This window comes from Engraulis encrasicolus, chromosome 10, assembly GCF_034702125.1.
Source record: "Engraulis encrasicolus isolate BLACKSEA-1 chromosome 10, IST_EnEncr_1.0, whole genome shotgun sequence".
Lineage (NCBI taxonomy): Eukaryota > Metazoa > Chordata > Actinopteri > Clupeiformes > Engraulidae > Engraulis > Engraulis encrasicolus.
In genome coordinates this window covers 2430991-2436027 of record NC_085866.1, presented here as the reverse complement: position 1 = coordinate 2436027, position 5037 = coordinate 2430991, and the positions used below count along the sequence as shown (strand labels likewise).

At 45.4% G+C, this 5037-nt stretch overlaps 1 protein-coding gene across 1 annotated transcript in view; it reads right to left on the bottom strand.

Annotated features, from left to right (window-relative positions):
• Positions 1–3512, bottom strand: part of LOC134456492 (plexin-A1-like) — a 91756-nt gene extending 88244 nt beyond the window's left edge. The window contains exon 1 of the mRNA XM_063207856.1: positions 3355–3512. The gene's annotated coding sequence lies outside the window, so the exon portion shown is untranslated. The remainder of the gene's footprint in view (positions 1–3354) is intronic.
• Between the last annotated feature and the right edge of the window lie 1525 nt (positions 3513–5037).

The window sequence follows — 5037 nt, the reverse complement described above, 5'->3', positions numbered from 1 at the left end:
TCCTCCGGTCCCAGGGCCGTCGGGCTGCGTTTATGGAGTTATATCACAGCACCTCAAGGTTATGGAGCGGCCACTTAATCAGACAGAGCCTGACAAAACCTCCTGTTCTGTTCTGTTCTGTTCTGTCCTGTCGGTATGCAGTATGCTTCAATGAAATCAGCCACCAGCACAGATAGGCTGCTAACACAGCCCTAACCCCGTCCCCTAACACGCTAAAAACATTGACATTGACAACTACTGATGCAGTTCACACACACGCGCACACACACACACACACACACACACACACACGCACACACACACACACTGAAAACTACTGATCCAGGGCCTGTTTTTAGCACAACTCGATGGATACAGTTTTTATATTATAGAGCGTTGAATTAACATTGCAAGATGTGCTGTGTAGTCCATATCGACAGGACACCATTTGAAATGCAATGTTCACCAAATAATACAAAAAGCAGCAAAATCAAGTCCACCAGAGTGCGGTGATCCTTCTTGTTTCCTTAGGACCCCGTCTAATTTCCTACCATTATATTCTTCAATTCATACTGCCTGCAAAATACACTGAAAATACGTTTTGACTGTTTTCGTCACACACTTGATCCCCTGACAAACCCTCCCTAGTCATAATAATCAGGGCGATATTTCACATTTTTGACAGGGGGTTTCGTGTCACTCAAACCAGGTGTATTTTAGCCCACTGAGCAGGCTAGGGTTTCATTGCAGACTTCCTCAGCAGGTGAGATTTTGTACAAGAAAATGTGATGGAGGGAGGGGGGCAGAGAGAGAGAGAGAGAGAGAGAGAGAGAGAGAGAGAGAGAGAGAGAGAGAGAGAGAGAGAGACTTGCCAAATCATTAAATCCAAACTACTGCCAGTCAAAAGGGAAAAAAGACCATGCTCCCTTCCAGCACTGGCACTGAGAACGGTGCGGATTATTCTGTTCTTCACACAGACCAAAATGTTATCGTCAGCATTGCTTCTTTCTTTTAGGCTGTCATTTATCAAGGCTTCACACATAGAGATATGCTCTACTCCTGTCTGTTGTCTTTGTTCTAACACTGATGTAAACCCGTTATAGAGCATTGCTTCCCAGGCGAACAAGGCAAATACATGTATGAGTGATTTCGGAAATGCTCCTATCCATACTAGTTGCAATGTTAAACTGAAGACCCATGAGAAAAACACAATGATGAAAAAATACTTGAAACTAACTGAATAACATATTGAATAAATGACAACAGCAACAGGTAACAAAATAACTGCCTTATCTTGTGTAATTACAATGATACAAGTACAACTGCGTTACCTGCGAATTATACTGTCATTCCGCACAAACCTCTGTTTGCCACAAGCCACACTATTATCACAATAAAACCAACATGATTTCTTACGTGCGCCGCGGTGCGCGTGTTCCAATGAATCCCACAGACACACTCCAAGGCCAATCAGTGATGCGTCTGAAATGAGAATTGTTACGCGTGGCAATGCACCACAAACAAACAACACTCCGACCTTACCATTGACGGCTTCTGGATAAAACCAGGCCGCTAACAGGGAGGGCATCGCCGGCGAGCTTTTTGTGAGGCTACAGGGAACGCAGTAGACAGCTTGGAAAAACAGTGACAGGCAGCACTAAGCGCGGGAAGGCTGCATACTTCCAGCCCGCTGTTATCGCCACCTCTCCATGTGAACCACAAGACTACAATCACGCAGCCCCACGACCAGCGCAGGGGAGCAGACACAATTTTGGTCATTAAATACGAACTCTTGATAAGTTATCTGCGTTTTACGCACAAGGTACAGAACACTAGAAACGGTAAACTGCGCTACTGCACTGAAATGTACTATTAGGTGTGCAATCGTAAATGCTAACAGATATTACAAAAAAACCTTCCCACCTTTGCTCTGTTATTTTAAGCGGCAATGGGGCAATGCATGTGGACATTATACTATGCGTCTTCATCTATGAATATGCTATTAGGCTATAGTATTTCTTACAAGAATATTTGTTGTGAAAACCAAACCTGATGCGTTTTAATGCATGTAAATGCCTATATTTTAGGATGTTGTGCGCAAATAGAAGACAGCAATTCCGTCTCAAATGCCTCAACAGAGTGAGTAAAAGGCACACTGACAACACTGTCCATAAGTTGAAATGCTTTCTGAATAGTGACCTTTGCGTTATAGGCTAAGACATTGCCACATTAGCAGCAATAGGCTACAGACAGTTCATGTCGTTTTACGTTGGATGGACATCACATCATGCAAGAAGATAGTACTGTAATGATTTAGATCAGTCACTCACACTGATGAGCAGTGTTGACGGCTCTGTGACATGTTGACCAAGCAGACACACTATTAAAAGACCGAGCCGTGACAGTGAACAGCACCAAAGGCATCTAAATAGGAGTGATGGGCTTAAAATAAAAGTGTCAATCGAATAAAGATGCCAGACACCGAAGATGAGGACCAGTGTCAATGGTGGTATTGTCATGTATATTTCAGCAAAGAAATTATATAGCATTAAGTCCCCATTAAGACTGGCTGCACAGACTTAAGGCATAAATAGAAGACTACTTCACGTAAAAATCCATTCGCCCTCCCCATTGAGTAAGGGCTCTCGTTTTTGACGTTGCGGTCATAGGCTATCACACAAGCCTGGACATTATCGGCAGTAGCCTAATATTTGAGGAGTATAATTTGGAGCTAATTTGGCAAACCTGTGCGTTGTCAAAATTGTGGTATTCACCCATGGTACGGCAAGGCAGCCCAAAACGCTGTAACACTATTCGATTGTCATCGAGACCGTAACCTACAGTATTCGACATCCAAATAACATCAGCCCCAGTCTAATCGGGTTTAACATACGGTTAAAATACACTGCACATTCCATTGAGGAGGTTGAGCAATCGTTCAATCTCCGCACTACACCTCAATCATGCATGCATACAGTTATAAGACTGTTACTTAGTTTGGCAATTAATGCAAACAGCTTGAACGTCTCCAAGTTTCCTTTCGTCAATAACTGCACCAAACCATAAAAGCCACAAAAGGAAAACTCAAGAAAACCTTTCGACTGTTTGCTGTTTTTCCCACCAAGAAAAATAGCGTTCTAACCTAAAAGCCCCGAGTCCCCCTTCCAAACCGACACGAAACGCCATGCCACCGGGGTAACCACATGAGCGATCAGGGGAAGAAAACACGGCGCGAGACACCGATGGAATAGAAATTGACTAGGCTACGGTAACGATGTGAAGTGGGGGGAGAGCGTGAAACACAAACACTCCAAAGTAATCGTGCAGGTCTCCAAAAGTGGATTTGTTTCCAATAATAAAGTGCGCGGTACTCACGTTGTATTCTGATCACCGGTTTTGATATTATCCTTGCCATGCTTTCAGTCCAAAAAAACTCGCACACATTTTTCACTGCAGCTGTGGCGTTTTCAGCGAAGCCGTTGTGTCTGTACCTCTACTGCTCCTCACGCGCTCACTTTCGAGTCTGAGGTCTCCCTCTCGTGCGCATGAATGGAGTGGAATGCGGATTGAGCTCCCAGTGGCAACGCACGCGCAGCCTCGTTCTGAGGACAGAGGATGTGCTGGCTGCCGAGAGAGAGAGAATAGGCTGCTACACTTTTTCCTTCGGCATGTACGGTAGGCGGCGACGTAGCGCAGGGTTGGATCGAGGAGCCTCTTCGGGTTTCTATGCACGACAAGGCTTCACTCTGCTCTATCGGAGGTGATACGTCAAAAAAACATGTCGTCAGGCTCTTCCGATGCTGCCCACGGCACCGTGTAATCGCGCGCGCGCGCTCACGCACGCACACACACACACACATGCACGCACGCACACACACACACACACATTGCAATTCCGTTTTTTAAGTCATGAAATCCGTGTCATCGACCAAGTGATGCATACATATCCATCAATGAATAAAAGCTATCCAAAAATCAGAAACACTGAATGGGCAGCCAGCAACAGGGAAGCCGGCAAGGGGGAGGGATGAGGCAAAGGGGTCAGCTGTCCTGGGCCCAGGGCGAGAAGGGGGCCATAATTGGGTCCTCATTACATTGAATATATTGGTTGGAGGGGGGGGGGGGTCAAAGCTGTCAGCGGCCCCTGGGCAGCAACGACAAGGTGATGACATAACATTCGCTGAGGACATGACATTCATATTAGAAAGATCTTGGTCAAGATAGAGCTTTGGGTTAATGGCACACACACACACAGTATTCTTCACCAATGTCTAGGATACACACGTGAAAAGCCCAAATGTGGCCCTGCCATGGCCAACTGGTAGGGCACCCGTCTGCCATGCGGCGGGCCGACCTGGGTGTAATTCCCGGTCCGAGTCATTTGCCGTCTCTCTCCCCCATTCGCTTCCTGTCTACATCTCAGACTGTCCTGTCATCAATAAAGTTAAAAGACGAAAAAAAAAAATCTTTAAAAAAAAAACCCAAATGTAAGGCCTGTGTGGGGCTTAAAGAAAGGTCCAGACATTTTATATACCCCTCTAGTGCACCAGTCTATAAGAAAATAGGAAAATATATATATTTTAAAAACAGTGTTTGCCCCTGTGGACTGTCTGCCCACTGGGAAATGTTATGTATGCCAGTTTACAAGACCAAGCCTGGTTGGGTTCATCAATGTGCCTATGAACATGTACAAACATATGTGGTCAGATTCTCAGGTAGTAGGTCTACCCCAGCGGTTCCCAAACTTTTCCCCCCGCGCCTTTTACATTTCAATGTCGTTCGCGCACCCCCTAAGCGAATGATGCACAGCCGCACATTTTGGGAAATCCTCATTTCCAATAGCCCTGCCATTATTTCTGCCATCATTACAAGTCTAGGAATTATAAATTACACTTCAGATGGACCCTTCCAGCATACAATTCACCAATTAATTAAAAACTACATAATGTTCATGAATTCTGTATAAAAACACACATGCACCCCCTTGTAGCAGGCCACGCACCCCCAGGGGTGCACGCACCCCAGTTTGGGAAACACTGGTCTACCCGAACAATGCTC